Source organism: Aedes albopictus, chromosome 3 (assembly GCF_035046485.1).
Source record: "Aedes albopictus strain Foshan chromosome 3, AalbF5, whole genome shotgun sequence".
NCBI classification, from domain to species: Eukaryota; Metazoa; Arthropoda; class Insecta; order Diptera; family Culicidae; genus Aedes; species Aedes albopictus.
In genome coordinates this window covers 350602922-350630030 of record NC_085138.1, presented here as the reverse complement: position 1 = coordinate 350630030, position 27109 = coordinate 350602922, and positions in this window count along the sequence as shown.

Sequence of the window (27109 nt, the reverse complement as noted above, 5' to 3'; positions counted from 1 at the left end):
TGGCGACATATCAATAGAAGACATTTGGAGACTTTTTGGATATACTGGCCAGCAGCAGAGGAACTTGGCTCCCCCGGGGAAACCGCCAGTTCGTGATTTTTTTTTTCAGAACCCGGTCTTGCAACATTTCAATCTTCATCATTTCGCATAATAGGAACTCTAGAAGACATTTCAAGACTTTTTGGAAATATTGGCCGCTATTAGAGTTACTTCTGGAACTTGGTTCCCCGAGGAAGTGGCCAATTTTTGATTCCCTCTGAAGCCTGTTTTGCGACATACATATCAATCTTCTTGATTTTGCAAAACAAGAACTGTAGGAAACTTTTGGAGAATTTTTGGATATACATACCACTATCAGAGGAGCTCAGAGAACCTGATTATTCCAAGGAAGCCACCAGTTCGTTATTTTGAAAACGGTCTTGCAACATTTCAACCGTCATAATATTGCAAAACAAGAACTCTAGAAGATATTTAAGGCATTTTTGTCATGTTAGCCACAATCAGGAGATACTTCGAGATACTTTTTTGACCCCGGTTTTATGACATATCAGTACAACAACTTTGGACATATTGGCGAGTCCTTCAGGAACCTGTTTTCTGATAAGAGGCCAAATTGTGAAAATTTTCTAATCCTTGTTTTTCGACACATCAATATTCATAATTTTTCCTCCTCAAGCGGTTTACAGTTAACACAAATAATTCCTTAGGGAAAAGGTTTGTGGGATATCTCGTTGGATTTCGCTCGATTTTGAAGGAAGTATTTTTTAGAGGTTCTTCAAAGAGTTTATCTTTAGGAATTCTTATGAAATTCTTCCAAACAGTTCCTCAGATTACCTCCAAAAGTACTTTCAGGATATTTCGACGAATGGGATATTTACATGTAGTTTCTTGATATTTCCAGGTATCCATATCCAGATATACATTTCCAGATATCCAGATTTCTAGATATTATCCAAAATTACTTTTTTGTTTTCCCTACTGAGTTTCTCTCTGGGATTCCTCCAAGGATTAGGTTATCTTTTGGATTTCGGTGTGAAGTTCTTATTTGGACACCTAAAATCATGTTTGACGTCTGTGAATTTTCCAAGAACTGCTTCTAGGATTGACCCAGGTGCCAATTTTTAAATTCCTCCGCCAGGAATTGATATATTTTTTCGAAAAATGAACTCTGGGTTTTACTTTCTGAAATTGCTCCAGGAGTTCTTTCTGAAATTCACCAAGATTATTATTTGGATATTCCTGTAAGAGTTCCCCCGGCGTTTTCTTCAAAAGCTCCTATGATAATTGTTCCAGGATTTTTTTTCTTCGATAATTCCTTTTGAAACTTCTACATGAGTTCCCACAGAATTTCTGCTTGGGATTTTTTCATGAAAAAGTGAAATTCTATCCATTTTGAAGTTCCATCTGCGATTCACAGAAGAGGTCCTTTTGGTATTCTTCCAAGGAATCCTTCTGAGATTTATCCATGGATTTCTGCAGGAGTTCCTTTTGAGGTTCCTCCAGGACTTCCTGTAAGGATTCCTAGTTTCTTATATAGTACTTTTCATCCTTGCCCTTATTCTTAGATTTCTGCAAATGCTTCTGTTGAATTTCCTCCAAAATCGTCTCTGGAATTTCTCCAAGATTTCCTACTAGGTTTACACTAAAAGCTTCTCCCGAGAATCCCAAACGAGTCGATTCCGGCAAGGTTTCCTGAGTACCTACCTCTGATAATGGCCAATATGTCCAAAAAAAAAAAATACAAAATGCATTCTACAGTTTTTGTTGTGCAAAATGATGAAGATTGATATGTCGCAAGGGTCCAGAAAAAAACCCCGAACTGACCACTTCCCTGTGGGGAAACAGGTTCCCCGAGTACTTTCCCAGAGTAATCAATAGATTACATACATTACATAGATTACATACAAAAATCCCATAATACCCGTTGAAGAATCCTCAAAGTATTTCTGGAAGCATTCCAAAGAATAAAATTGAAGAATTCCATAAGAAATGGTAAAATAGCCGCATAAGTAATTCCTTGAGGAATCCCTACAAAAATACTTCTTACGAATTCTAAAGGCTAATAAAGCGAAATCCATTGAGGTGTAATCCCAGAAACATGTTTGGAGGAATTCCAAAAGAAACTCCTTGTGTAATCTCCAAACCACTTTTAGAGGAATCTCCAAAAGTTTCAAAGAATAATCCCATGAAATGTGTCGCAAGACAGGGTTCAGAAAAAAAAATCCCGAATCGACCAAAAAGTCTCGAAATGTCTTCTAGAGTTCTTGTTTTGCAAATTCATAAATGACCAGAAGAAGACATTTCAGAATCACATAAAAACGTCAAGAAAAAGTCCTGGACGTATTTCTGGGAAACTCATACGAGAATCCCTGACCCTATATTTGTTCAAAAAAAATCAAACAGTCCACTTCCCCAAGGAAATCAGGTTGCTGATGTACCTCTGGCAGTGACCAATATGACCAAATTGTTCTGTTATGCAAAATCATGAAGATTGATGTGGCACGAGGCTCTCGAAGAATCTCTAATAATGGTCTATAAGTCCAAAAGTCTTGAAATGTTCTCAAGAGTTCTTGTTTTACAAAATCATGAAGTGATATGTCGCAGGAACGTTATCAGAAAAAAACACTGGTCAGGGGAAACCACGTTCCGGAAAGAGTACCTCTGTTAGTTGCCAATATGTCCAGAAAGTCTTGAAATATCTCCCAGAGTTCTTATTTTGCAAAATCATGAAGAGTGATACCTCGCAAGACAGTATTCAGAAAATAAATCACAACCTGACCACTTCCTCGGGGGCACCAGGCTCCCGGAGTACCTCCGATAGTGGCCAATATGTCCAGAAAGTCTAGAAATACATCCTAGAGTTCTTGTTTTGCATAATCATGAAGAATAATATGTCAGAAGCCAGTATTCAGGAAAAAAAACACGAACAAGCCACTTTACCGGGGGTACCAGGTTCCCGCAGTACATTCAATTGTGGCCAATATTTCTAGAAAGTCTAGAAATGCATTCTAGAGTTCATGTTTTGCAAAATCATGAAGAATGATGTGTCGCAAGACAGGGTCTAGAAAAAAAATCATGAACTGGCCACTTTCCCGGGGGCACCAGGTTCCCGGAATATCTCCGATAGTGGCCAATATGTCCAAAAGTCTCGAAACGCATTCTAAAGATCTTGTTCCGCAAAATGATGAAGAATGATATGTAGCAATACAGGGTTCTGAAAAAATCACGAACTGGCCACTTCCCTGCGGACACCAGGTTCCCGGTGTATCTCCGATAGGGGCCAATATGTCCAGAAAGTCTCGAAATGCATTCTCGAGTTCTTGTTTTGCAAAATCATGAAGAATGATATGTCGCAGAACGGGGTTCTGAAAAAAAAAAAATCATGAACTGGCCATTTCCCCGGAGGCACCAGGCTCCCGGAATTCCTCCAGTAGTGGCCAATATTTCCAGAAAGTCCCAAAATATCTTCAAGAGTTCTTGTTTTGCAAAATCATGAAGAATGATATGTCGCAAGACAGGGTTCAGAAAAAAACACGAACTGGCCACTTCCCGGGGGGCACCAGGTTCCCGGAGTCCCTCTGATAGTGGCTAATATTTCCAGAAAGTCTCAAAATATCTTCAAGAGTTCATGTTTTGCAAAATCATGAAGAATGATATGTCGCAAGATAGGGTTCAGAAAAAAATCACGAACTGGTCACTTCCCCGGGGGAACCAGGTTCCCGGAGTATCTCCGAGTGGCCAATATTTCCAGAAAGTCTCGTAATACCTTCTAGAGTTCCTGTTTTGCAAAATCATGAAGATTGGTATGCTGCATGTGAGGTTTTTGCTAACGTTACAATGTGGCCACCATGAGCGATAAGGAGGTTACCCCACGACTCCCCGGAATAATTCCGGAACCATGACCGCTTCCGTAAAGTGGTTCCGGTTCTTAAAACTAGAAGGAATTTGTGATCGATTGGTGCAAAAAATTTTTAAAATCCGTTGAAAAATGACTGAGAACCAGCCATTTGAATTTTGAAATTTTCGTCGAAATGGGGGTTGGGGACGTACGTGTTAAGATTGATTCCATTCCCCATATTCCAAAGGAATTCCCAAAAAAAAAATCCGTAAAGAAATTTTTCTCAATTTCGATTCCGAAATGAATTCCCAAAAGAATTGCTTAAGAAGTTTCCTAATGAATTACCAAACCATTTTCCAATGACAATGCCAGGGTAGTTCTTAAAGGAATTGTTTGAGGAATCACAAAAGAAATTTCTGAAGAAATTTAATAAAGAATTCCAAAAGGAATTGTCGAAGGAATTTTTAAGCAAATTCCGAAGGAATGTACACAGGAGTTCTGAAAGGATTGCCAAAAGTTTTTTTTTAAATATAAATTCCCAAAGTGAATAATTTAGAAATTTGTCGAGGAAATTTCAAGCGTTTGATTTGAATAGATCGTATGTTTGCAGTGATTCCTATGTAGATTCGATTCGAATTCGAACGCCAGATTTTCAAAGTAATTACCACAGATGTTCTTGAAAATAAGAAAAGTGAAAAAGTGAAAAAAATAGAAAATGAGAATAATTTGAACAAATTGCAAATTGTGGTTATATGCATTGATTTAAAATTTATATAAATAAATCATAGTATCAATACTGTCAAAATATAGAACCTATAGTATTCTTATCCTATAATATTTATCTATCCCTTCCAAGCAAACAGTGTAGACGCATTTCTGCAAATCGCTTTCAAGAATCCCATTTGTCATTCAGATGCGGCGGACTATTTGCTACCATTCATCGTCATCCACAGCAGCGGCGACGGCGTTGGCACTACCACCACTCTGTTCCAGACCGGATGTGAAAAAAACGGCAGCACTGTGGAAGTGTCTAGTCAGGCAAATTACATGCCGTTCGTTCCATGGCTCACAGTTTCGCCTCCTGTGTATCTGACTTGGAGTTGGAGTAACCGGAACCCTACCGGATAGTAAATATCGCCTTCCACTGACTGCACTCCGACTAGGTACATGAGGAATCGGATAGTGGACGGCCTTCCCCGGTGGTGGGTGCTGAAACCCCGAATGCATGTTCTCGCCTGGTGGTCTTCATCGCAACTCTAGCCAGAGATAGCAGCAGAAACGTGAGCAGGATGGTGGTGGTGGACTAAGAAATGTGGGACCGGCAATTGCAACGTCGTCGTCGTTGCAATCGTCGCGGTCTCGCCGCCGACGACAGGCCAACCACCCAAATGCGCCGTAGACTTTTTGCTTTAAAGTAAATTCTACATATTTGCACAGAGCCAGCACTCTGGTCGTGTGGGTGGTTGACCCAGATTACAACAGCAGCGCACAGTGTTTTATTTTGCCGATTTCGTGCGCTTTTTTAATAACTTTTTAACCGTTGATTTTTGCGATATAGTTTCTTCGGAGAAATTTCTACATAAGACAAAGCGCATCTTTTTACATGAAGAGCTGGATGATCAATCCACCTATAAGTAAGATAAAAAAAATATTTTATCAAAAAATGCAGATAGACGTTTGATGTCTTCTGCTAAATTGTGCAAAATGCAATTTCAAACAACTTTGTCGAAGACGTCATAATGCTAAATCTCATACTTTACGAGATATATTGCGTTGTATGTTCATGACCCCTAGAAATCATATATTTCATCATAACTTTTTAACGGGATTTTTTACATTTTTTTCGTCTTCTACAAAGTTGTTTAAAATGTAAAAACACATGTTTTTGCTGAACATCGAAAAACGCTAGCTTTTAAAATAAAAAAAATATTTACAAATTACTGATTTTTATAGGGTAACTTTGAACACGTCTAACTGCTTACGGCGCAAAATGGCGCAGAGAACCGTTTCGAATAATGAAACAACTATGTTTCTACTTTATGAAAATGGCTTAAACTTTTGTTTGCAAGTGTATTCTTTATGTGTTATGGTAAATAAACAAACAATTATCAAATATTGAAATTATTTAATAACTTCTTAATTTAACGAGATAGAATGTCGCAATGTTCAGCAAAATTGCGTATTTTTGCATGCTCAAAAACTTTTTAGGACATGAAAATAATGTTGAAAATCCTAATAAAAAGCTATGATTATTTTAACGAGTTATAAAAATAAACATATTAAAAAATCACTTAGAATTTTTTTTTATTATAACTTTTAATCCAGAATGTTTACATTATTTGCATGTTCTGCAAAGTTGTTTGGCATACAAGAATTCACAATTTTGCTGAACATAGCGACATTCTATCTCGTTAAATTAAGAAGTTATTAAATAATTTCAATATTTGATAATTGTTTGTTTATTTACCATAACACATAAAGAATACACTTGCATACAAAAGTTTAAGCCGTTTACATAAAGTAGAAACATAGTTGTTTCATTATTCGAAACGGTTCTCTGCGCCATTTTGCGCCGTAAGCAGTTAGACGTGTTCAAAGTTACCCTATAAAAATCAGTAATTTGTAAATAATTTTCTTATTTTAAAAGCTAGCGTATTTCGATGTTCAGCAAAAACATGTGTTTTTACATTTTAAACAACTTTGTAGAAGACGAAAAAAAAAATGTAAAAAATCCCGTTAAAAAGTTATGATGAAATATATGATTTCTAGGGGTCATGCACATACAACGCAATATATCTCGTAAAGTATGAGATTTAGCATTATGACGTCTTCGACAAAGTTGTTTGAAATTGCATTTTGCACAATTTAGCAGAAGACATCAAACGTCTATCTGCATTTTTTGATAAAATATTTTTTTTATCTCACTTATAGGTGGATTGATCATCCAGCTCTTCATGTCAAAAGATGCGCTTTGTCTTATGTAGAAATTTCTCCGAAGAAACTATATCGCAAAAATCAACGGTTAAAAAGTTATTAAAAAAGCGCACGAAATCGGCAAAATAAAACACTGTGAGCGGTGGCAAGGGAAGGCAGACAACCGCGGAGGCGAATTGCTGGCTAGTTGCCACGCTGGCTGCCCGGATTCGCCGTCGAAATGGGAAAATTAATGCAGCGAGCAAATTGTTTTGTCCTGTCCGAGTCCAGCGCGGGGCCATCGGCGTGAAGAGGAATTGGGATGAGCCTCGGGAGATAGCTGTCTACGCCTGCAGATATGCACACGAGATATACTACCAAGCGCGTCTGCAAGTTATGCAGTCAGCGTTCCCAAAGTCTTCTGTAATCTCCTTTTGGAACGTTTCCTAGCACGTCGCTGGTGTCACTATTCGTCCGGTGGACGGTTGCAAAAATATTGCTGATGTTCTGGTAATTAGGGGTTTCGGACGAGGGTAATATTCCCTAATTGAATATGGAATTCAATTTGTTGCAGCACCAGAATTGCAGCGGTTTGGTCGTATTCAAGTGACCACTGGTCCGGAATGTGTTTTTGCGCTCAGTTTCCGGATTTTGATTATAATAGTTTTCAGTGCATATTCCCCCGAATCGGGCGTTCCATTTTGTTATCGCACTCCGATGGGTTTTTGTATGGATTCCCCAAGTGACAGTTAGTATCTACGTTGCCATTCAGCACTATTGATTGCCGATCTCCGATCTTTCTACGTTCATTTATTGAAACCACTCGAGGCAATTGAGTATCATCACTGCAGCTCGATTGCCGGTGCTCATTTCAATTTTTCCTATCACTATCTTTCACCAGGGACATTGGCGTTGCAATATTTTAGTTCAGGAGGGGGCTTACCCGAGCAAAGGCGGATAACAAAGTGATATCACTTTGATAATAAACTGTGTTATCGGTGTTATCATTTTGTTATTTTTGTTATCATATTTTTCAATTGATGATAACCAGATGATAACAAATTTAGTTATCGATAATTTTGGTATATCGCGATAACATAAAAATACTAAATGATAACAAAATATGTTATCTGTTTCCAAACGCACATTTCAAAGCTTTCCCAAAACTGAGAGTCTGATGAACCTCGAATCTAAAAATAGATTCCGCTTCCCACCTACAATGCGACTGCAGTACGAAAGCGTAGCCTTTTATTACTCTCACTCTCAATGAGTCCCGTTGGTATAGGGGTTGTCGGCTGCGACCGACAATCACTCGATCAGGGTTCGAGACCCGCCTGGGCGCAATAGTCGAAAACATTGGTTGTAAGTTACAAGAAACTTTTTTCAATAGGTGACGATGTCGGTAAAGTAGATTTTTACTATTTTGTTCGATAAAATAACTCTAAATGATAACTAATTGATAACAAAACCAGTTATCAGTCACATGTATTTTTTCATGTTGATAACTAAATGAAATGTTGAACAAAATATTGTATAACACAATTAGTTATCAACTGGAACTCAATGATAACTTAACTTCTTATCATTTTGGTATTCGAGAAGTAAATATGAGTTATCATTTTTGTTATGTTGGCTCTTAATTCAACCAAAATGATAACAAACTCAATTATCAAACGAATGATAACCAGGTAACAGAACTTGTTATCATTTTCTTATCCGCCTTTGCTCGGGTAGATGGCCTCGGTCAGGTTGGTTCCAAACGTTCCAAAACATTTCGAGCGTTTGAGCTACATAAAAAGTTGCTTCCGAAGTTCAGCTTGTCGTCCAACCCTAGTTGCTTTAGTGATCGCTTGGAGTTGATCGTGCGCCCGCTTGTGCTGACAACTCACTGTTTTTCAGACGACTTGCGGTTGCTGACCTTTACCGCCTCCGTTTTGCGGTGTGCAAGTACCGACTGTTTCGACCGCATTCTGTTCTTCACTATGTCAACTCAGTGGCGTAGCCAGAAATTGTCTCTAGAAGGGGTTTTCGACGGTCAATGGTACCTGTTTTTGATTTGCCACTTACATTTTGTAAATAGTAATGACACCAGGGTGCGAGGCCGTCATTTTTAAGAATCAAACATCTGTATGTAAACATTGGTGTATCCACAAAGGATTCCATTGTGGATACACGATAGATGTTGGCTCCTGTCAGATGCATTAGGTGGGATTAGGGTTGCCACATACGTGAGTAATGAGCAATTGTATTCGTAGTTTGAAAATAGCGGCGCAGCCGAAAAATTTTTTCGTCACAAAGCGCTTTATACTGAAAATTTGTTTCAAAGTTTTTGGCCTTGGGGGGGGGGGGGGGGGGGGGGTGCTGGGTTTAACCCTAAAACCCCCCCGCGGCTACGCCAGTGTGTCAACTGCATGCTGTCATCTCCACAACTTCTATCAACTCACCGCAAAGTCAACCAATACGCCGTCATACGCCACGTGTCACAGTACCGGGCCCAGGATTGACTCCTGTGATACCCCTGCTTCTTCCTCCGTGTCGTAGATGAACACCAGAAGTAGATTTACAGTATTCGGCATAGGCTATCCGGGACTTCCAGGTGATGTATGGCGCTCTCGATGGTGGCCCAGTTGACACTGTTGTACAGACTCCCATCCCATCTTTTGGAGCGCTATCTCGGCCACAGACCAAACCTAATAGTGTCCCTTGTGTATGCCGAACTGGGTATCCAAGAGCTCAGAGTCATCGGGTCTATCGGTATAGATCATCAACCTCGACAGAATGATCCACTCCAACAACTTCCTGGCTGTGTCCAGTAGACCGATTGGTTTGTATAATTCGTCTGCAGACGGATTGCCTGGTGACTTTCCGTGTTCGGGCATTGTCATTGTCTTTTCCAACTCTCCGGACATTCGCCCATGTGCAGGCACATCTACATAGCCATTCTGAACGTGTCAATGTGAGCCTTGATGGATGCCTTAATTTCTAATGTGAGAATACCATCCGGAACCGGTGCCTTATTCTTCTACGCGACTTCGTAATAGCAGTAATTCCTCGTTCGTCACCGGAGCAACCTGGTTTTACCCTGTTTGGCTATTGGCGACGGAAGTTCATGGTCGTGTGCCAGAGCGCGGGAACAACATATACACGACCTTCTGCAACATCTCCAGGGAGCGTTTCGGGTGGTGGTTGCGTGCCTTTCGTTATAGCCATGATTACCCTGTAGGCATCTCCTCGTTTTGGTTGCCTGGCAGAGATTATCGAGGTGCGTTCACTTACTCGCCCTGATCTCTTTGTTCAGTGCTGGTTTGAGCCGCCCGCTTCACCTTGACCCGTTCTACCCTCATCGGTAAGGAACTCGCATTTCTTAGCGCTTAGAAAAGATGGGCGGAGTCATGCGAATTCAAGGTATTACCAGTACACCCATTTCTAGATAGGGGTCGCCTTGGCATTGGCGCGCCGCTTGACGATCCGACTAGATCGTCGGTGTTATACATCATGAGCAACCACTCCACGAATACTGGCTAATCGAAGCGCGAGGTCACCCATCTAACAATCGCCAGCAGCAAACAAGCATGCATGCTGAATTGTTGCTTATTAATACTAATTATAGCTGAACTAAAATTATGCTGTACACATTATTGTACAAATGCTATTTCAATTGAAAAAGTAGCCAGCGTTCAACTGACGAAAACAATACGAAAAGGCATTAACAATGATAAATTAAAACACTTTTCAAGCGTTTAGTAAGATTTTCATTCGACTCGCAGTAATTCCTTTACAACATAGTTTTTGCTGCTTGTTAAGTTCATGTAAAAATTAACGAATGTATCTGTATAATGTGTTTTTCACAAGTCAAATAAGCGCTTTCGTTTCATCATACTTCGACTCAGAGTACATGATGAAAAACACGTGTTTTTTACTGAACAACAGCTGAATTAATCTGCTGTTCAGTCGCTAACCATAATGTCTGTGATAATTCGCCACTGCTGAATAGGAGTAGAAGTCTGATCATTATTAAACCATGGAAAGTTTATGTTTTGATTTGAGCGCTGAAATTCATCATCTCTAAGATGGCGCAAATGGGAAGGCATGCGGCTGGCAATCGACGGGTCTCAAGTTCGAATCTGGATTTAGGTAAATGTGGGTAAATTTATGTGTAGTTATTATATCACAATATTTGTTCACAGCATTAAGTTCCAATCGTAAACTCTCGTGGAATTGAAAATTTGGCATTTTTAACGCGAGTAGGTGATACTAGCGCTCTCAAGCCGTATATATAAGAGTTAGAGTATGGCGTCTTTTTGTAGGAAAAACACTTATCTATAAGTTTGCCGAACATCACTTTTTAAAATTATGCTTCTGAACTGAGTTATAGACAAATGAGTAAAATGATTGCCAGGTGATCGAACCGAATTGAATAAATTTTTTAACGTTTATGAACAATGTATTGATACTTAATACAACGTTATAAAATGTAAAATTTTCTCACGACGAATTAAGTTATACCGGGTTGAAATTTTTACCCATATAGAGGAAAATAAGTCAAATTTACAATACCACACAAAAATTATTAAATGAGTTCTTATTTTAATCTAAAATGGCTCTAATATATCTGATTAACGATAACTTGAGAACAGAAGTGGAAAATCTTTGGACATCAACACTAAAATTTATTGACATTGACGTAAAAAAAAATACATTTTTTCGAGTAAAATCCAAAAAGTGCCAATCCATGATAACTTTTTTCAACGTTCAAAAAGTATCTATGTTTTAATAGTTTGTGAAGCATTGGTATATTGTTAGAGTACGTTCAAAATTTCATTCAATTCTGTTCTCTCGTTTCCGAGATATGACATCTCAAAAATGAGTTGTCTTAAAATAGTGTTTTACCCGAACGGTTCTAACTTTGCGAAAGATTAATCAATCGAGCCCAAATTTGTACTAATATGTGCATCATAATAGGTTGGCAAACAGTCAAAATTTGAGATTTTTTTATGCACTCTATGAAAAGTTATAGCATGTTTAACTTTTTTGTGAGAGAATAAAAAGTTGCCTATCCCAAACATTTTGGCCATCCCCTGTATGATGTTGTTCCACCCGCTGCACAGTGGGGGCCCGTGAACGGACTTATCTAGAAGCCGTTGGTTTTAAAACTCAAACTGATGCATTTTCTATGGAAAATGGGCCAATAAATCGAATGGTGATGGTTTCATCTTGTGCAGACCTCGGGAAGGGGTCCATTTTGCCCTATTTTACCCTAAATCAGCCGTTTTCAATGGATATACTTCCATAACTCTACATGTCGCTGATTGTTTTGTACATAATTGACGAACATGATGTTATTATGTGTAGAGAATAGACTGAGAAAGAGTTTATGCAGTGTTGAACCTTATAAGTAACACATTTTGCCCTATTTCACCCTAAATTTACTGTTTCATTGAATATGTGCCTGTGACTTCTATTCATTCAAATTTTCTGGTACATGAATGAAGAAATTTCATGCTATTATATCTACAAAATTGATTGACGATGGCATTATGCTATGCAAAATCCATGAAGTGGCGTATTTTACCCCATTTCACTCTAGATTACTAGTATTGATGAATATGGCGTATAGGCCTGTCCAACTTTTCAAAAATGTTCTCTGATTCTCAAGTCCACCCCCATACTTTGATTGGCATCCGAAAAGAAGTAACTGGTCAAAATTTCAGCCAAATCTATTGAAAATAAGAGGTGCATCAAATCAATTTTGTGTTTTTCGACTATTTTTGAACTTCAAAAAATCATAACTACACTAAAACATATCAAAACTTAATTCTTTCGGCAGAAACTGAAAGCTATACTTGTTTGCTACAACTTCTCCGAACAACAAGTGCCAATAAAATTAAAGGAAACATGTGTAATTATCACATTTGTGATCAGAAAAACCTTAAAAAGTTGATTTTTTAATAGATTTTGTTCTGGAACACCCTAATATACGTAATAAGTTTAATATTTTAAAACGGCATCATATTCTCTCATATTTTTTGGTTATTTGCTTCTTTGACACCAATGCTGTAGGAGTTGAGAAAAAAATATTAAAATTCGGGAAAGCCAAATGTGGCCTAAAAACTAGCTTTTTGGGGGCAATCACGCTGTGGCGCGAAATTGTACTGAACGTAGTAGCTTTGCTTCCTTGTAGTTTGCCTTGGCTACCCCCTACCACGGGTGATAACAAACAAGCGTGATGACAGGTGTTGGCTATCATATCAGTGCTGACGCGATGCCACTTTTTGCGCGCCAAAGCGTGATTGCACACGAAAAGCTAGTTTTTAGGCCACATTTGGCTGTCACGAATTTTAGTAATTTTTGCTCAACTCCTACAGCATTGGTGTCAAAGAAGCAAATAACCAAAAACATTGGAGAATATAATGCCGTTTTGAAAAATGCAACTTATTACGTAAATTAGGGTGTTTCAAAACGAAATCTATTAAAAAATCAACTTTTTAAGGTTTTTCTGATTATAAATGTGATAATTACACATGTTTCCTTCAATTTTATTGGCACAAGTTGTTCGGAGAAGTTGTAGCAAACAAGTATAGCTTTCAATTTCTGTCAAAAGAATTAAGTTTTGACATGTTTTAGTGTAGTTATGATTTTTTGAAGTTCAAAAATAATCGAAAAATACAAAATTGATTTGATGAACCTCTTATTTTCAATGGATTTGGCTAAAATTTTGACCAGTTACTTCTTTTAGGATGCCAATCAAAATATGGGGGTGGACTTGAGAATCTGAGAAAATTTTTGAAAAGCTGGACAGGCCTAGTATATAGCTGCAAATGATGCAATAATTTGAGCTTATGATTGAACAAGTAATATATTATCAGCTCTACAGCATTGAATGATGATGGAGTCATGCTGCCACGTGTCTAAGTGATAGCCCATTTTACCCCATTAAACCCTATATGAGTTATTTTACAAATAGAACTCTATAAATTGGTATAAAAATAGTACAAAGTAATTGACAAATTTGATGTTATCTGAATTGGATGGCAGTGATGAGATGAGGAGCTGAATTCAAGAAATAGTGAATTTTATCCTAGGGGCTGTCCATTAATTACGTAAGGGTTTATAGAGGGAGAGGGGGTTTGAGAAATCTTACGCGCCATACAAAAATATTTGGGTTCTCATACAAAAAATCTTACAAAGGGGGGTGGGGGTGTCCAAAAATCGTAAAATTTCCCTTACGTAATTAATGGACAGCCCCCTACATCACCCTATATTTATAATTTTAATGAAAATGTCGCCCTAAATCCCATGCTGACGATTTTTTGTATAGTAATGTACAAACTGAATGTTTTTTACAGAATTGGATGGTAGTGATGGTGTGTGGTGCTGAGTTCAATAAGTGGCCCATTTTAGCCTATTGCACTCTATATTTATAAATTTAGTGAAAATATCGCTTTTAATCCGATACTGATATTTTAGTATAGTTATGTTAAAATTTAACTTTATCAACATTACAGAAAGGGATGGTGCTGATGGTATGCGGTGCTTCCCTTTGCTTGGGGTTTTCAGGTGCATTACAAGGGCCTTACTGGAGGTTTCAGAGAGTAACGCACTTGAGACCTTCCAGAACCTCCGAAAATGCCCATGAGGCCCCATGTAATGCTTCTGAAACTCGCTGCAAACTCTCTGAAACTTCCTGGAATGCCTCTGAAGTCTTCGTAAAGCCAACACGGGACCCATATGACGTACCTGAGATCCTCTAAACTCCGCCAAAAATTCTCTGTAACTTATTGAAATGCCGTCGTAATCCCCCTAATTTCCCCTCGGTCCTCACATAACAACTCAATGTAACGCATCTGAGACCCTCCAAAGGCCCAAAAACGCTTGCGTAACGCCTCTGAAACTCACTGAAAATCCTCTAAAACTTACTGAAATACCTCCGAAACCTCCTCAGACCCCATCTAGCGCATCTGAGACCCTCCGCTCCAAAACCAGCCGAAAACCCTCTGATATTTCCAGAAATGCCTATGAAAACCCCCTAAAACCGCCTCGGACCCCATGTAACGCACCTGAAATCACTGAAAATGCACCTGTTCGAGACGTATAACCAGCCGATAATCCTCTGAAACTCCCTGAAATGCCTCCTAAATGCCTCTGAAACCCCCTATACACCTGAGACCCTCCGAAACCCCTAGAAACACCCCTATAGCGCCTCCAAAACCCGTCGAAATCCTCTAAAATTCTGTGGAAGCCCCCTAAAATGCTCCTGGGACTACCCGGTACCCTCTGAAACCCCCGGAACACCCATTAAAAGAACTTCTGACTTCATAGTACCCCTTGAAAACCCCTGATATTCCCCTGAAACCCCATAAATCGCCCCTGATACTCGCTAGATATCCCCCGGAATCATCATGAGACCCCAATGAAACGCCTCTGTGATCTCCTGGTGGTCCACTAAATCCCGCCGGGACCCCTGAGACCCCCCTGCAACCTACATTTGCTCTTCCCTATTCTCCCTGGTAGCCAGTGCCATAGTTACCGTCAATGTTACATTTTCTTTGGCACAATATTGGTTCTGGCTCTTCTTTTTTCAAGCTGGTCATAAAAAAGATGTATAAATTTGAAGTGCATAAAAATAACCTGCTTAAAAGTGATTTTAGTGTACTCCTCGAAACTTCAGTTTTTTTAAAGAGGAATCTATGAATTTTGAAAGAAACATTTTCTTGGGAAGTGTAAACAATGATTTTTGAAAAATTTTCAGGAACATTCATTAATAAACTCGTTTAAATAAATTTGTTCAGGTTCATAAATTTTTTTGGGGTATTGCATGGAGTCCATTGTTTTTAATTTCTTCATGGAAGGAAAACTAAATCGGAAATTGTTTAATTCTGCATTTAGAAATGTACCTTATCATTTATTCTATCATATTCTTAACTACAATAATAGTGCCTTAAATGATAACAGAAATTCGCGCAGGTGTTATTATCTTACGAATTTTGCCCACCATGCTCCTACGCCAATGCCCATCGATATCGCTCGGTCCCATTCATCCTATCCAGCCTGCCAGGTGTATTCCCACTAGAGCTTCGTCACGCGCAATTTTCCGTATCGAGCTTTTTTCACCCCACCTCATTTTCTTCAACCTCGCACAAACCAATCTCAAGTGGCCAATGGCAAAGAATACCAGCGCAGTATCGACTCCTGGCTGGCTGGCTGCCTGGATGGAAAACGGCGATGGCGCTTGTTTCCTCATCGGCTATTGTGTGTCATTTGCAACAACAACGAGAACGAACCCCGAGTGCTCGGTTTAATAACGACACGGCGAGAGATGAGGAAGCAATCGTCCCGTCGCCGTCCCGACGTCAACGTCCCGGGGATGCTGGGCTGGAGTTGTGCTCTTGTGTACACACTCAGCGTGATGAGTGCGGCGCGCGATGCGATGGTGGCGGATGAGGAGAGCGCCAATTTCCCGTGGGAAAGAATGAAAAACCTCGGCAATTTAAATTGTGTTTTGTAAAATAATAAATTACGGTCAGTAGCAGCAGGATCGGAGATTGATACGGATCGGTACCTACCTACGTACCTACCTATCGAGAAGTTGAGTACCCGAGACAAGGGCCCTAGGACGATGAGTTCGAAAAGAATGAGCTCCTCTGATGGAGTGGTCCGTGCCGTGTGTTCATCGCACGGTAGTGGTGCTTTAAATTTATCGGTTTCTATCGAAAGTCAAGTGAATGGAAAATTGCTTGAGTTTGGAGTCGAAATTGTGATATGGCAGATTGGAAGTGATGGACTAGTATAAGTTGGTGAACCGCTAAACTATTGATTGGTATCGTGTTGAGTCTCTCAATTGTGCTTGGAATGGAATGTTCATTTGAAGAGCTGCTGTCGAATATTAACCGCAAAATCAGTGGATCAAGAAGAAACTTCGCAAAGCAAAACAAAGCAAAGCAAACATAACTGTACACATCTTAGTTGCTACTCCGTGATTGACCAGAACAATCGAAGTTGCACAGAGATCCAATGAATGGTGCTTGGGACTAGCTACACACTCTCAATGTGCACAATTCGAGAGTTCAATATTTTCAAGTCAATAACGGCGCCGGCCACGTCCTTACGGTCATCGGGAAAGGGGAAGGAATGTTAGTTCGACAGCCGTTGTTACTAAAAACCGTGGAATCCACAGCATCCCCACAGTTGTCTCGGGAAGGAGTATTTGCTAGTAGGGTAGAGTAAGGCGTGGATCTTGGAGCCACCTTTGGTAGGTGATATGATCCACTAGTTATATGAAAATACTCGACACGGTCTTCATCCCGATTATGATTTATTTGGTCGCGATAGTATGGGTAATGCACATACGTCAAAGATCGTTCTATATTAAACGCGCCACCGCATTGATCGTTTATACAACCGTGACAACCGACTTTCCCACGAAAGTTATCGCGCGCTTCTGATTTTGCATTCAATATTCGCGTTCTCATCTCCCTATCGAGAAAACCGACCGACTCACGGGAAAAGTCGCGCGTTTCCCACAGTATTGAACTTAGAGTATACGGAGAATAAACTTTCAAGCTTAGATGGCTATTTCAGAATTATGTATTTTACTAAGAGTAGTCCTATGTGTTACCTGTGATCGACAGCCGTTGAGGTAATTAAGCCTATTATTTTAAATTTGCTCAATGATTGTTGTGAACTGCAATCACTTTCTTCTAACGTATTAAAAGATTAATTTGCAGATATTACAGCCTCAAGGAGTCCTCATGAAAACGCATTGGCGAAATTACCTCAACTTTTTCTAGTATGTAAAGAAAAAAAAAACTCGGAATGATCTCACCCAGTTCCATGTCGTCGGATGACCGTAACCACTCCTGAACTCCTTCAATTTTCTGCTGTTTGCTACCAAGTGTGCAGCCATTTTTATCACTTCAAAAAATGCCACCCGATCGCGATCCCCATCGCAACTGCTCCAAACACGCATCATTTTTCACTTCTTCCTTCGAACAATGTTAATGCCAATGTGACTAGAGGAGGTTAATAAGCTTAACCTTCGTCGTGCATTAGAGTCATTATGATCCAAAACGCGACTTCAAGCATTAAAATCTCCTTTGTTAATTAACTTATCGTAATGAAACTTCTTGACTTTTAATATTTTGCAGAAACGAAGCATTTAAAAAAAAAATCTTAAGGTGGAACCAAAATGGCGCCACAAAAAAAAAAATAGGTACGAATACTGCACTGGGGTCATTATGACCCAGAAATTTAAACTCCTTTAGAATGATGATTTTTTTTTTCATAAACTCAAATGACCAATGTCTTGTTTTAAAGATTTTCGCTAAGAATGTGTTGATATGTTGAAACAGTGGTTCCGGGAACATTGGCCACCGGGAATCTGCTACACAGGGCACCATGTCGGACATGTGGGAAAGCACTACATTTTCCAGTAGTTGTGGAATATCTCGTGTTATGGACCTCTTACCGAATACCGTCTTCGGAAAAGTTTCTTAGTAAACTAAGAAATTTTGTATTGCAAAAAATTTGGTTCGAGAATCACTCACTACGTGGCGCTAGTGTTCTTGGGAGGTTCTAGTTCAGTCTGAACGTCATATATCACGTGTTCTAGACCACTTAGAAGGATACTGTCTTCGGAAAAGTTGCTCAGAAGACTAAGGGCTTTCGCATAGAAAACAATTAAGTTAGAGAATCACTCACTGCATGGTGTTATTGTATTTTCAGTTAAGTCTAAATGTGGTATATCTCGCGCTCTGGAACACTTAGAAGGATACTGTTTTCGGTGAAGTTACTCAGAAGAGTAAGTACCGCAGCAGCTAAGAGCTTTCGTGATGTGATGCTACACACCATGACGCTTTCAGCCAAATTTTGCTGAGCTGAAAGGTTCAGCTTCTTCTTGTGAACTTTCGGCAAAATTTACTAAGTTACAGCAAAACGTTGATGGTGATTAGTAGATTTCATTGAACAAATCAGCAAACCTTGCTGAGTTTTTACAAATATTTTGCTAAAACTTTCAACTCGGCAAATTTCTGTAAACCTTTGTTTTTTTAATTTCTTTGTATTTGTGAATTTTTACTTAATGCTAATTCTTCACACATTTCTGTAAACAAATATTTAGGGTGAACCTGAAATAATCGTTGTTCAGATCTATACTCGTAACAAAGCATCCTGTACGTTCAAAACTTGGTGTAGTGTGTTTTAGAAGACATAGATGATGAGTTCAACAATATATCATATAACTTAAAGCTGTTCTAGATCATCCAAACCATTCTGAAGCTGAAATACACGGTTTTCATTTGTAATGACATATCAATAAAAGTGCACTAATAGCAGTATGTATCTCATTTGATTCAAACATGTAATACAAGTCGGGGGAGACAAATTTCCAGTACATCAGCAATTTTAGCTTCAGAATGGTTTGGATGATCTAGAACAGCTTTAAGTTAAATGATATATTGGTGAACTCATCATCTATGTCTATTAAAACACACTACACCAAGCTTTGAACGTGCAGGATGCTTTGTTACGAGTATAGATCTGAAGGCCTTACCCGAGTAGGAGGAAAAATCTGATGAACTGTGACTGAGTTACTGAAAAGAAAAAACTGATATTGGTTTGATTGATATAAGAGGTAAAAGAACAGAAATAATAGCAAAATCTAATATGGTGAACTACTCAATAATAGCTCGTTAAGATATTACAAGATCAAAATAATAGCAGACAAGATTTGTCACTTTTTTCTAGAAAAAAAAAAAAAAATAAAAAAAATTCCAGCATGCAGCATCGAACCTACGACCTTAGGATTCGCAGGCGGCGATGCTTACCACTCAACTGGGGCTCGCTGTTGTAAATAGCATGGGAATAAGAGCAAGTTCTTCGTTTCCACAGCTCAGAAAGGGGCACATGGCATTTCACTAACATTGAGCCATCTCTATGGGTGTATGTGTTCCATTTTGTGCAGAAGAGCTAAACTTGTTCTTATGTAGAAATTTTCAGCTATTTCGATAAGAACAAAAACTGATATCATATCACTTTGAGCTATTCGTGCGATATTCATTAGATTTTCGAATAACTCATCAAAATCACATCGAGCTATGACAGCAAAAAGTGTTCGATTTGAGATATGATTTAGATATTCTCGTCTATCCGGGTAACCACATAATACTGAAAGGTGACCTCAGATATCCTTGATGATCTGGAAACTTCTCACCCATGGCTTGCACTATGTGTATAAATCAAATGGGCAAAACCTTATGTTTGTTCACTTCGGTTGGTACACAATTTCAAATTCAAACCATATTTCTCAACTTCAGAATAGTTCGGATCAGTGCTGAAAAATTCATTTCGTCATACCTCACTTACAGCTCATTTCAGAAGCTGAACCTGAGAATATGGTGTATGAAAAACTTGTGCGGCTAGATCAGTTCTGCAAGAAAGTCTCGGAAAACCCGTTATTTATCGAATATTTACCGTGAATATCATTGGCATTTTTCGAAGGTATTCCGTGACATTTACCTTAAATTTTCAAAAAATAGCGTTTTTTAGGTGACTTTCTTGCAGAACTGATCTAGCCGCACAAATTTTTCATACACCATATTCTCAGGTTCAGCTTCTCATATGAGCTGTAGGTGATTGAATTTAGATATGTCGAAATGAATTTTTCAGCACTGGTTCGGATGATCCAGGATGCCTCTATGATGTGTATACAAGTATCATATGATTCAACTGATCTTCTATGACTACCAAAACGCACTATACTAAGTTTGAAATGCAACCGATGCGTTATTACCGGTGTAGATATGAAGGCCTTAACTCCAGAATGATTTGGATGGCCTAAGTTATCGCCATTGATGTGCAGTTGGTCTGTCATACTCTGATTTACATGTATGGATCTAATGAGATTAGTTCTGTCATGCCCACATTAGTTTGATATACTATTACAGGTAAAGGCCTTACAATCACAACTTCAGAGCTTTTTTAGGTTGCCTAGAACATCACCGGGTTATGACTACCATCATTTCATGTTTTAAAATGTATATTTGAATGTAATTCTTTAAGTTCAAGTGATTTAAAAAGTAAACATAACTATTTGTATTAAGTAGACAGAGTTCAAAACTTCTGGACGTTTTGGATAACCTGGAAATCTATGTAACAGCTGTATAAGGACATAACTCATTTCTTTCTAACAGCTTCAACCCGAAAAAGGAGTTTTGGGCAATTTTCACTAACATATATCACATTTGCATAGAAATATTACCCGAAATCGAGCGAATAACAAGTGGGGTACACTACATTTGCAGCTTTATCTTTAAAATGTTCTAGCATAACATAATCTCCATATATGTATATGGTAGCACAACTAATCCCCTTGATAAAAACATTTTGGTATTGAAAATCCACCCACTGTGTCAAAAGCTATAAGTATAACTATGCAAAAAAGTTGTCCACATCTTTTAAGGGTTAAGGAATTTCTTTGAAAATCGGTTCTAAAATTTCTCAGGATGTTCCTTCGGCAGTTCCTTTGAGGATTTATTTGGCATTTTTTTAAACCTTTTTGCATTATTTTTGGAATTTTTTGACAACTTTTTTAGAAACTGTCTCAGTTATTGTGTGCACAATTGAACTCTCAATTTCTTTGGAGAAAGTTTTAAAGTTTTTTACGAACTTCGTTAGAAATTTCTTAAAATGTTTCTGTGACAAAAAAGTTTTCCAAATTCCAAATAATTTATGTGGCAAATGCTACGGCAATGGCTTTGTGAACTTCTGTAGAAATTCCTTTTACACTGTGAAAACATTTTGAATTTCCTTTTAGCGGATTTTCTTTGGCAAATTCTTTGGAAATCCTTTCAGCAATTTTTATTGGATTCGATCCAAAACTTCATTTTAGTTTTTTTTGGGTTTTCTTGGGCAAATTTTTTGGAAACTATTTCGGCTCCTCCATTGGAATTTTGTTTGATAACTCTTTTGTGTGATTTCTTAACAGTAGGAGTATTGTAAGCTACGGATTATGGGTTCGATTCCCATTCCAGTCGGAAGAAAAATTTCGTCAAATGGGAATTCTTCAATGGGATGTCTTACAGTCTTAGATGATATTCGTTGTCTAGTGTAAGTTATATACAGTCTGTGGTCTCTGGCTGAAGACGGTGTGCAAATTTATCAGGCAACTCCTACGGGATTTCCTTCGTCAATTTCTTTGGAAGTTTCACCTGCAATCCCCTTGGAACCTGACAATTACTTTTGTAATTCTTTCGATAGCTTCTTGCAAAATTGTTGCTGTGAGCGCGAAACCGGCAACCCGCGCAAAATAAGTTCGTTACAGCCCGTTGAAGCCCGTTAGTATTGTATCATACGATCAGGACAGTAGGGAGAATACATGCCCACGAATCCCTAGTTGCTTCACAAAAGTAAAATTGATGGTTTATGCATATACAACACATGCCATCTAGTAGGAGATAAATACGTTAATTCTTCTTAAGTCTGTAAGTTACTAATCGAAATGAGCATGAGCATGAGCATGATTGACCGCCCGCGATTGCTCCTCTGTTATTGCAAGGACATCTGCATTTACACAAAGAACCAACAGATGAAGCTTGGGACTAGCGTTCTCCTCATTGTGTAAATGCTGGTATCCCAATACTTTTCAATATGCAATACCACCCAGCCAACCACATATCGTAAATCATTGTGTGGAAAAAATCGTATATTTTCATATATTGAATCAGAATTGTATAATAATATATATATTTGTTGAGAATGATTGCGTAAAATCGCATTCCATGCCAAACTTAATTTCAATTGCGATTTTGATTCATATAGTCGTCTCCGATCATAAAAGGTGCGAGATACTATCGGTAGGATCGCACAGAATCGGATAGAATCGTGAAAAAAAAACATACATTCTTAGTGTCAAGCTGCAAGTTCGCTAGCATCGTATATATGATTTCTTTGAATCGTGAAAATCATCGCTTCACATCGTACATGAATCTGCTAAATCGAGCTTGCTACCTAAAGGTATGATGAAAATCGGTGAAATCGTATACAACTAAAACAATGTTGTATATTGATCGTTTGCGTCACACTTGCGTCGTATACCAAGTGAATGAAATCGTAGAAATCGTATATTCATTGTTACAGTCGCATATGATTGTTATTGCACTTTTAATAGTAGAATCTTAATCTCGGAAATCGTAAATGATTTTGTTTACATATTTGTATGATGGAGAAAAAGAAAAAAATGTTATTCATCACAAATTTGTATTTTTGTTGCTGTTGATATATTCCAACCATGGTAGCAATAATTTCAACCAAATATATAGGTTTTCATACTAGCAGATGACTTACAATAAGTGATGTATAGATTCCAACAACGATGTGAATTCAGGGCCTCTTGTACGGTACCACTTTTGGTGCCACTCAATGCACAACAACAACGCTCCCACCACAAGTCTCGCACCGTATCATGCTAATTTTTACTCGTTGCATGCCATTCAATTTGAACTCTCTATTTTCAACTTGGCAATATAGCCATTAGAGATAACGCGCAGTTCTCAATCAAAGTACCTAAGTTCGATTCCCACTGAACACCAATTGTTTTTTTTTATTTGAAAATCTTGAGTCGTATATTGGTACTCTCAATCGTAATAAGATCATGCATAATCGTATATTTAGATGGATAAAATCGGCGAAATCGTTGATTTTTTTCGAGAAATCGTAAATTATGTTGGATGGAATCGCAGTAATCGTATATATGTTTCGATATGGCCTCCACTTTAGTATGTATATGCCTGTTTCGTGCAATGAATACGATTTCTTTCGTGCTATATATGTGTGACTATTTCAGTCGCAACTTCGATATAGCAACCAAATTGCTGGCTGGGCCAGCGCCGGCCGCGTCCGAATCCAGGTCAATTGAGGATAGGCAAGGAAGTGATGACGTGATTCTCGTTTAGGCCTCACTCCATTTAACGCCTCCCGGTTAAATCTGTAAGTTACTAATCGAAATATTGAATAACATGTTAGTTATCGAGATATTATATTTAGGAATTATTAGAATTTATCGATTAAACCGCCCGTAGTAGAGCAATGAAATGTGTTGATTCTTGGTAGGTTATGAATGAAATCAAAATATGTGCTAAAGATTATTAAGTCCTCTTGAATATCCCAGAAGCTAGACGAATTAGTAGAACAAGTCTTTACTATTTCACGTCTAAACTGAAATGTGCACTGTTTTATGGAAGTACATAATATCATTTACATAATAAATTTGCATAATTAATGGAGTGGTATTTCTAGTTTGAAGCTGTAATAAAATTGCTCTCAAGATCAGTGCGCGTTTTTGCTCCCACATAACAAAATATTTTCTTAAAAATTCTTCAATATTCCTCTGGAAACTTCTTTGGTGAATCCTTACGAAATTCTGTTTGTTATTACTTTGGAAATTCAATAAGATACTTGCTTATGAATCAATAAATACAATAGAATGGCGGAGAAAATCTCAAAGGAATTACCTGAGGAATTTCCAAAAATCAAGGTGTTTGCCCAAGAAGTTCTCAAAAAAAAAAAAAAATTGCCAGAATATTTCAAAAATCATTGTCCGAATAAGTTTGAATGTAGTCATAGTTGAAAGCACCGAAGGAGTTTCCAAAGGGCTTGCGATTAAAATTACGCAACTGAATCCTGAAGTAAAAGTTGCAGAAGAAATTTCCAAAAAGAATATCGAATAAGTTGTCGAAGGTACTTTCCAAAGCATTCCAATAAAGTTTACCAAAAAACTTTGAATATATTTCCCGATCATTTCCAAAGGAATTTCCTGTGTGATTTCAGAAGAAATTGAACAAAAAATTACCAAAGGATAATATGACCACGTTAACATCAAATTCATGATAATACCGAATCAACAATTTGCCGCCATAATACTCGATTTGCAGCTGCAGCTCTCCAATGTCGGTCACGCCCAACGCTCGCCAGATCACGCTCCACCTGGTCCGCCCATCGTGCTCTCTGCGTTCCACGCCTTCTTGTGCCAACCGGATCAGTTGCAAACACCAGCTTTGCAGCTTTGCAGGGTTGTAGTCCGGCATTCTTGCAACATGCCCTGCCCATCGTATCCTTCCGGCTTTGGCCACTTTCTGGATGCTGGGTTCGCCGTAAAGTGAAGCAAGCTCGTAGTTCATCCTTCTCCGCTACACACCGTTCTCCTGCACGCCGCCGAAGATCGTCCTTAGCACCCGTCGCTCGAAAACTCCGAGTGATTGCAGGTCCTCCTCGTGCATCGTCCATGCCTCGTGTCCGTAGAAAACCACCGGTCTTATTAACGTCTTGTACATGGTACACTTGGTGCGGGGGTGAATCTTTTTTGACCGCAGTTTCTTCTGGAACCCAGAGTAGGCACGACTTCCACTGATGATGCGCCTTCGTATTTCATGGTTCACGTTATTGTCAGCCGTTAGCAAGGAACCGAGGTAGACGAATTCTTCTACCACCTCGAAAGTATCCCCGTCTATCGTAACATTGCTGCCGAGGCTTGTACTGTCTCGCTCTGTCCCACCTACCAGCATGTACTTTGTCTTAGCCGCATTTACCACCAGTCCGACCTTTGCTGCTTCACGTTTCAGGCGAGTGTACGGTTCTGCCACCGTTCCAAATGTTCCAGCAATAATATCCATGTCATCCGCAAAACAGACAAATTGGCCGGATTTCGTGAAGATCGTAACCCGGCTGTTGAGCCCGGCTCGTCGCATGACACATTCCAGGGCGATGTTGAGGAGTAGGGAGGAAAGTCCATCACCTTGTCGTAGTCCCCGTCGAGATTCGAATGAACTGGATACTTCACCCGAAATCCTTACGCTGTTCTGCACACCGTCCATCGTTGCTCTTATAAGTCTGGTAAGCTTCCTGGGAAAGCTGTTCTCGTCCATGATTTTCCATAGCTCTGTGCGGTCGATACTGTCGTATGCCGCTTTGAAGTCGATGAACAGATGGTGCGTTGGGACCTGGTATTCACGGCATTTCTGGAGGATTTGCCGTACGGTGAAGATCTGGTCCGTTGTCGACCGGCCGTCGATAAAGCCGGCTTGATAACTTCCCACGAAATTATTTACTTTAGGTGAAAGACGACGGAAGATGATCTGGGATAGCACTTTGTAGGCGGCATTCAAAATGGTGATCGCTCGAAAGTTCTCACACATTAACTTGTCGCCTTTCTTGTGGATGGGACAGATTATCCCTTCCTTCCACTCCTCCGGTAGCTGTTCGGTTTCCCAGATCTTGACTACTAACTGGTGCAGACAGGTGGCCAACTTTTCTGGGCCCATCTTGATGAGTTCAGCTGCGATACCGTCCTTAACAGCCGCTTTGTTGGTTTTGAGCTGGCATTTCCTCCAACTACAGTGCTAAATAGCTAGGCTCAAGCGCCAGTCTACGCCAGGGGTGGTGTTTTTAATGGGCGCCCAGGAGATAATATTTTACCTGAGCTTCCACCCCCAATTTTGTAATAAAATGCGAAAATGCATTGAAAAATCTTAGTCTTCTGAACATTTTTGCCGCCACGTAGTGAGTGAATTCAGTTTGTTTTCCATGTGAAAGCTTTCAATTTTCTGAGTAACTTTGCCGAAGACAGCGTCCACCTAGGTGGTCCAGAACGTTTAGTCTGAACAAAAATCTGGTGCCAATTAGTGAGTAATTCTGGAACTAAGCTGTTCTCTATGTGAAAGTCTTTAATCTTATGAGCCACTTTGTCGAAGACAGTATCCCTCCAAGTGGTCCAAAACGCGATTCTCAAACTAGATTGTTTTTATGTGATAGTTTCAGTCCTATGAGCAAATTTGACTAAGACAGAACGCGAGATATACGACGTTTAAATTGAACTGGAAGTTCGTAAGAACACTAGCGCCACGCAGTGATTAATTCTCGAACTTAATTGTTTTCTATGCGAGATCTCTTAGTCTTCTGAGCAATTTTGTCGAAGACAGTTTCATTCTAACTGGTTCAGAACGCGAGATATTCCATGGAATAACTACTGGCATAATGTAGTGCCCCACATGTCCGACATGGTGCCCTGTGTAGCAGATTTCCGGTGGCCAATGTTCCTAACACATTCTTGACGAAATTATCTTTCAAATAAGACATTGGTCATTTGAATTGGTGAAAAAATCATCATTCCATAAGAGTTTGAATTTCTGGGTCATAATGACCCCAATGCATTATTCGTAACTTGTTTTAATGCCCGAAGAAGGTTAAATATCAATTGCAATTACTATATACCGTGCCAAAACTACCACGTTATAACTGCCATAAATAACCACTTTGTACCCCCAGAACAAATTTAGATAACTTCAGTCATTTTCTGCGAACCAACCGGCG